This window comes from Aythya ferina (assembly GCF_964211825.1).
Source record: "Aythya ferina genome assembly, chromosome: 1".
Lineage (NCBI taxonomy): Eukaryota > Metazoa > Chordata > Aves > Anseriformes > Anatidae > Aythya > Aythya ferina.
The window spans coordinates 165,665,370-165,673,554 of NC_140296.1; the positions used below are offsets into that span (position 1 = coordinate 165,665,370).

General features: G+C 34.7%; 1 long non-coding RNA gene across 3 annotated transcripts in view; it reads left to right on the forward strand.

The window, feature by feature from the left end:
* The window catches only part of LOC311430575, a 28,407-nt gene extending 24,323 nt beyond the window's left edge, over positions 1–4,084 (forward strand). For all 3 annotated transcript variants that reach the window (XR_014688876.1, XR_014688877.1, XR_014688878.1), the window contains 2 exons: positions 2,269–2,381; positions 3,297–4,084. This is a non-coding gene — a long non-coding RNA (uncharacterized lncRNA). The remainder of the gene's footprint in view (positions 1–2,268; positions 2,382–3,296) is intronic.
* Positions 4,085–8,185: the final 4,101 nt, after the last annotated feature.

Here is an 8,185-nt window from a genome sequence, read left to right on the forward strand (position 1 = left end):
CTTCTCTAAATTCCCATGTCTTCATTCATGACCTGATTTGTTCTCTCTGACCCACAGCAAAAGATTTCTGAAATACCCATGTACATTTAGAATAACACTGCTATTCCGCACCATTATGGCAGCAGACTGTATTCTATACTGGCCTTTTGTCAGCTTTTTGTCAGCTTTCAAGTCAATGACCAGCTACAGGGCCTTGGAGACAAAGAAAAAACCTTTCTTTCTTGATGAGCAGCCAAGTTTACACCTCACCCAAAACAGTCATTTGAAACTCACAGCCTGAAACCATTTAGAAAAGGTCTTACCGGTATGCAAAGTGGCCACTCTCCAGGTGAATTATAAGATAGCCTTGGAATTGCCTGTAATTATTAGTATCTTAAACATAATCACAGAATCACAGAATTTCTAGGTTGGAAGAGACCTCAAGATCATCGAATCCAACCTCTGACCTAACACTAACGAGTCCTCCACTAAACCATATCACCAAGCTCTACATCTAAATGTCTTTGATGATCAATAAGGCAGCCCAAAGATTTTAAGAAGGTGGGAAAGATCATACTGGGACATTTCCATCTTCTGTTAAACCACAAATATACATGAAGCATTTTCTGCCCTCTCTCATTGCTCCACATGATTTTATGCTAAACAAAGTAGAAGCAGAAGGTAACCCCAATGATTTTCCATGTGATATTTATTTTTTCATTTTATTCAAAGCCCCTGTTACTTATCTTCTTTGATCCTATCTATTTTTTATTCACTTACAACACACTGTCACCACCTTAAAAATCATGTGAGTACTAGCAGCACTGTAAGCATTATTCAGCAAAGCACATATATTCCAAGGTTTCACATGCCCCTGCAAGATCAATTTTTACAGAATGATCTGGAAAAAAATCTTTTTTTTTTTTTTCTTTCTTTCTTTCTTGGAATTCTGCTAGTATTGGGCTTCTGTTCTTACTGAAGTTACAATAGTAATATAGAAAATGTGTTTTGGCTTTTTGGCTTCTATATTTTTTTTGTTATTATTTGTTTGTTTGTTTGTTTTTGTCTTGATAAAGTATCACTAGGAAATCTCTTTGTCTGATAAAGTGATGGAATCACATTAATATTTGATATAAGAAAGGTAGATGAAAGCAGGCAGAAAAAAATGCAATGTAAAAGCAAAGCAATCAGGTGTTCTGAAAAGATTATGTTTTTTATTTAAAAAAGCCATGTTCATCTCCAATCAAAAGTCAGGGATAGAAATTGAGAAGAATTTGAGCCGCACCATTTGCTCCAGAAGTAGTCTTTTCACCTATCCTCTTCATCCATGTTTCTTTTCCATATAACTTGGTTGGGTGGGAGAAGAGGTAATAAAATGCAATGAGGAAAGGTGGGCATGGCATTTTTGTTCCCTGGGAAATAGGTATCACACTTCTACAAATCAGCATGCTGTAGCTGTCTGGGCTCATTTTGCATGTCAAACTAAATTACAGTGCAAATTTTCTTCCTCCATTTGCTTATTTTAAGCTCTAGCTAATTACAAATGTTTAATAGTCTTACCAAGATCACCCTGTGGAAACATTAGAAAAATAGTCTTTTGCTTAGCATTGTGACTACAAGGTATTTTTAAGGTGAATGTGGAGTGCTGTGTGTGTACCCATAAGGTACATACAAACATATGTTTGTGTGTGAGTGTGTGCATATATGTATATGCATGCAGTACTACAGATCTTACAAGGAAAACAAGGTAAGGAATTTAAGGATGACAAAAATAAAATTGTTTGGTGTGAATATAAAGGCTCCAGGAAGCATGAGGCAGCTTTATTCCAGTATATTGATCCCTATCCATTTATGGAAGAAAATTTCTGTCTTTTTTTACGATACTTCCAAATTTCAATTAACTTCCTTCACAACTGTTTTGTGCAGTTAATTTCTCTAAGCTACTGGTTATCTCTCTTTTTGCTGTGGATTTATACAGTGCTTACCATAATGCATCACTGATGCTCACTATAAGCGAACACTGAATAAGCCAAGGAACTGAGTAGATTTTAACTGCTTTAAAGTACATTAGGTAGCATTCATCATTGACAGAATGTTTACCAAGTCCTTTGGGGAAGGGGGTTCTTTCTTTTTCTTTCCTGCAGATTTTCTTAACAGACAGATTCGTGAACTGCTTATTGAATTCCAACCTACAGTTCATGAATCACTTAGATGCTGGCCTGATTAAATAATAACAAGACCATTTCCATATAAATGGACTCATTATTATGGTACTTTCAATATTTTCAGATGGCTGTTACAGAAAAAAAAAAAAAAAAGAAAAAAAAAAAAGGAAAAACGAACAAACGAACAAACAACCACACTCTGAAAATACCTTTTGGGATACAGATTTGGGTTTTGAGGTAAGCAGTCCTGTGCTTAAAGATGGTACTTACATTATTTCAGTATAGGAGATTCCTTGTTCTGAATTGGAATACTAATTTGTTATTCTTCTTGTCTGGAATTAAAGTTATTTGTGTGACTGGGTGTTTATCATCAGAATGAACAGCTTCTCTTGCAACCTAACATCCTGAATTGTGTTGGATGTTATGGATGATATGGAGTTTACGGATGTATCTTAGGCTAAGACTGAATGCCCAATAACTGAAAAAGGCTAAAAAATATTTACAGTTGAAATAAAGTATTTTGGTGTTCCTAAATGAAGATGTTTCATTTTCAATAATTTTTCTGATGCAAGGATTTCAGTTTGAGCTTCTACAGTTCTAGATTGCATTACCCAGGAGACTACACAACTACTAATACTTGGCATTTGGTGTTCCTTTTCTGCTTTTAGACTAAATTTCCTGGCAGATATGTATATTTGTCATTTACTCAGAGTTAAGAGGCACCTTAATGTGTTAAACAACTTTGGTAAAAGCATGACTGCATTGAAGACAAACCTGAGGAACTATTATTTGGTAGTCACAAATAAGTTGCAAGAGAATAATAAAGCATTTTAGCTACAGAATTTTTAGTAAAAATAACATTTCTGTTAGCATATTATACAGCTTTCTCTGAGATGTGTATTTCTCCTGCAATTCAATTGTCAAAGGCTTCAATTTTTTTTGTTAGAAACTGTAATTATCAATTTCACTGCAATTCAATACATCTTTGTTTTTCTACCTCAGTTCATAAAAGTTGTGCATGTATAACTGAAATGAATTGCAGTTTATTATTTGGCTATAAATGCTTCAATATTTATCTACTTTTTTCTGTATGTTCAAGTCTGTTTCCACAAAAAAAGTATCTTTTTTTTTTTTTTTTTTTTTTTTTTCCAGCACAAATGAAATAGAAATGAATATAACAACGTCATCAAACTTTAGAATTTGAATATGGTGTTTGAAGATTGAATATTATACAATTATGAAACATGTATCCCAATGCTGCTGAATCTCTCCGTATGCAGTATTTTTCAGACAAAATATCAGCAGCTCACATCTTCTCAAGTTCCAAAACTTCATGGAATCATAGAACTATAAAATAGTTGGGGGTGGGAAGGACTTCTGAAGGTTTTCTTGTCCAACATCTCACCCAAGGAAAGCTACCTTCAAATGTAAATTACTGGACCCTGTCTCAACTGAGTTTGAACGTCTTTGAGGATGCTGATTCTATAGACTCTCCTGGTAATATCTCTCAGTGTTTGAGTGCTCTCACTGCGATGAGTTTTTTCCTTATATCTAAACACAACTTCCCTTGCTGCAGTCTGCCTCCATTTCTTCTCACCCTTTCATCATGCATTTCCAAAAAAAAAGTCTTCCTCTATCTTATCTACACTCTCCTGTTAGGTACTTGTAGACTACCAAAGGTCTCACTATAGCTTTCTCTTCTCCAGAAAAGATTAACAGATACAGCTTTCTCAGCCTCCCCTAGGCTCCAGCTGTCTGACCATCCTGGTGGTCCTCCACTGACTGGTCTGCTTTACTGTAGTGCTTCTTTAGCTAGAAGTTGTCATTAGTTTATTGTTTTGTCATCAGCTTATTTCTCTGATTGCTTGATGTCATAAAAATGATGATACTGTAAGACCATACAATATGAAATAAATTGTGAAAACATGTAAGTAACACCACTTCACTGGGAGTGTTCTCTTTTCTGATTTTTGTCACTTTTGGTGTGATTCTAAATGATGTGATTCTAAAATTCTATTGGCAGAAAGATCTTTCCAGCTGCCAGGTGGAGAAGAAACTCTATTTTGGGCACATGCATCAAGATTTTTGTGTATTCAAGGCTGGTATTTTTTTGACTTATAAGGAAAAGTGACTGTGAAGCTTTATAATTTTGAATGTCATTTAACAAAGATAAAATGTATCACGTTCTCTACAGCTTACTTGCTGTATATTTGCTATATGACTAGGGCATCATCTGCAAGTATTTATTTTGTAATTTGTAAACATAGCTTCTTTTAATGTTAGTCATCATCTGAGCTGTGCTGTCAAAGTTAAATTTTCTCACACTTTTAATATTAGTTATACAACTTCCTCCTGTATTAAAAAATTATCAAGTAGACAATGATTCTGTGATTCCATGATTTCAAATGACGTCAAGTGGAAGGTAAAGTAGTTTCTTTTTACAGTTCATGAGAGAAACTAGTTCCTTTAGTAGTAAATGTTACAATAATATAAAAATAAAGATATGTATGGATACTGCAGGTTTAGCAGTCCCTTTGGGGTGTGAATATTCATAGTTACCTTAGTCACTCTCAGTTCTTTGCTTTTTCTGGCTATATATTCTGTCTTTAAGTTGTTCATTTTCTCAATTCAGAGAAAACACATTTTTCTTTCCAGTTGCACTAAATGGTTCTACTTAAACACTCTCCTCAGCAGCACAGTCTATACAAGCTGTATAATACAGCAAAGCCTCATGAGGGGTGAACTACTGATATTTTTATAGGATGCAAACTGGATTAAAATTTGCAAAGAGTCCCAGTATAGTCCCTACTTATAAACTTTCAGGGTCTGCCAGAAGAAAATGGCTTATTACTGTATTTCAAAGCTCTCACTTTAACATAGTACACAGCCAATAAGAAATACTAATTCCCCTATGAATCATAAACAAGAAGCAAACTCTTCCAAATGAAGCTACTGCAATGCTTTGTGTTCCAGGTTTTAAATTTAGCTCAGTCTTAGAACAATACAAAAGAATAATCACTTTTAAGCTTTTGTGGTTAGCTTTTGCTAAATGTATATGTTTCCACAGGATTAATTTTACATTGGGAAGAAAGTTTAATCAGCAATTACATTCCTTAATATTGCTTTGCAAATGTTTGTCTGACTGAGTGTTTGATGAGTTTTAAGCTTGCTTTTGTTCCACTGACAAAGGAATCAAAACAAGAGGTGGTCATCTTCACACTGACACTGAATTCAGCCCCTCCATCTGGAGCTTGCTAGTATAAAGTATTTTGCCTCTTGTGAATGTGGTCAGTTTGAGAGACTCTTCATGGGTGGAAATTGGAGTATTTTGGGCAGAGGGAGGTGTCTGTTGGTTGGTGTTGAAGAGACAGGCACAGCTGTAGTTTCATCTCATTTATAATCTGTCTAGCAAATGCAACCTCATTTATTTATAACCCCTAATGCAATAAAGTAAGTAATTTGAAAGAAAGCAAATTATTGGTCTCAAAATGTCTGGCTGCTGATCATAAGCTTCTCTCTTGGTGATTTCTAACCATAATACTCACGCATATTTTAGTGAGAGAACTAATAGCAATCAAAAATATCTTGGGAAGTGAGGCAAGCTTGACTTTAACAAAGAAGCTTGCATTCAAACTACTTTATTGTTCCAGCAAGACTAGTGAAGTGGTAACTCTGTAAATGAACTTGGAGGATTAGTGCCTCTGTTCTCAATTTGTTATAGTTCACAGCATTTTCAAATTGGGATATTAAAAGGGAGGGGATTACTGGATATTTATACCACAAACTAATTCATATGGTGTTTTTCTGTCAAAACACTGCTTTAGTGTGAATCAGACTTGTTGGATTCCACCTGTTGTCCAATCTCTATGTTAGAAAATTGCAAATTTAAGTCTCATAATAGTGGGAAAGGAAGAAAAAATCAACCTTTCTTCACTGAGATGTGCCATTTTCTTGCTGTTGATTGTTTTTTCATTCCACAACTTGCAGTTTCATTTCTGTTTCTTTAAAGAGTTTGCTTAAGTGAACACCATGTAGAACATTTTTTTTTTCTGTTTTATTGCTTTGAAGGCTAAAGTTCATACCCCCCAAAATGTGACCACCTGGTGTGCTTTATTGATAAAAGTAACAGTGGCTATATGTACTTCTCAAACAAGTGTTCTTTATTTTGGTGTGGACTTTCAAGAGGAAAATTTATTGTGTTATGATGTCCTGAAGATATGCTGTCAATGTACTGAAGTCCAAGCCATATTTTGAAAAGAACCTTGATGCTCTGGGAAATGACTTTAGGGTTGTAAATGAACATCCTCCACTGATAATTATGGAGTTGCCAAAGTTAGCTAATGTTTATGTAGCAGCAACATGAAATTAAATATTTTTGTACTCTTCCATGCTAGGGCTAGAAGAGAAGTTCAGGAAGAAAACTTAAAAACTTATCTGCAGTATACTTGAACCTTGTAGGTTCCAGTAAACAGTAAGGAAAACTGTATTAGTTGTTTCAAGAGCCATTGGAATTTTTAAGAAGAAAAAAATAATCTAATTTTTTGAAGGGCAAAATTAGTGAGTATGCATATATATATATATATATATTTTTTTTTTTTTTCTAAATTGGCAAACAATTTGGAGAGATTACATAACTTTTTTTTTTTTTTTTTTTTTTTTTTTTTTTTTTCCTCAAGTATTTGAAGCATTTTTAAATGTTTTTTTTTTAAACTGAAATAAGTTGCTTTTCTGGTTAGAGAGTTATTTCTTGTGCATCCTTCCAAACTGTGAGGCTGTTTGGTTACTGCAGATATCCTGAAAGCAACACAGCCTATGCAAGAATAAATCAGCCCGATTTCCTTCTATCAGTCCATTTTCTTTAGGCTGAAGACTCCTATCCTTTTGCTTTAAGGAAGAATTAATACTTGTCTGCTGCTCTCAACAACAAAGGAATATTATCCAAACAAGTGTCACAGTGTATCTTTATTGGCCACTGCAGTGTCCCACTTGTACATCACGGAGATACAATGCTGTATAGCAGCCTATTAGGAATGATAAGTGTGGTTAAATGAAATCAAGTGGTTTGAAAAAAAGTAGGGAAAGATGGAGATGCAAAGACAAAGGAAAACAAGAAGAGAGGGAGATACCAGAGAGAAAATGAGAGAATGATGACCCTCTTTCTCCCACCTGCCCAATTCAACTTAGTGTGGCAAGGAACAGGAGACTATAAAAATTTGAATGTGGTACCTCCTGTTTTGGCTGCTGGGAAAAGGAGAAGAAATGCCATTAGGAAACTACTGAAAACCAGCAGCAAAGGATCACTGGCCAAAAGCATCACAGACAACACAGAATAGGGGCTGGGAGGAGTTACAAGCAAATACAGTGAGGGTGGTCAAAGCACCAGGAGATCTGATGTAAAGCAAACTACACATATGCTTATTAGTATTATTAATGAGAAAACAATACCCCTCCCAAACAAAAACAAAAACAGCCAACTAAAGAAACAAAACAAACAGAAAAACTATTCTCCATTTGCCAAAAAGAATCTAAGTCTTCTGTAATTTTTGGATTAAACACTGAGCATATTTTCAGTGAGGATGTTCTTTTTGGTCTTTGAAAGTTAAGTGCTTCAGTGAATTATTTCCATAACATGTTCTTGGGAAATATTTATTTTATGTACAAAACACCAGCAAACTGTACCTCTCCAAAAAATTAGGATGTTTAGTCATACAACAGTTACACACAAGTAACAAGATACTGACAAGACTAATGGAGAAGGTTTTATCAAAATGACTACTCTGTTGCTTGAAAGGAAAGAAATTATAGCAAGGGCTGCAAAGAAGAAAATTACATGTTGTCACCATTTATTTTACTCAGAAGGGAAGTTGTGTTTTTCCATGCTCAGTGTAGCAGCAAATTCAGAGAAAAGAGCTACATATAAATGTATAATTCTAGATAAAATAAAGCTACAATCTAAGCTTCAAGGAAAAATACAAAATGCTGAGCCACCATTATGACCTCTTATTTCCTTGTGACCAGCTGAGTGATCATGCCTAGATCAA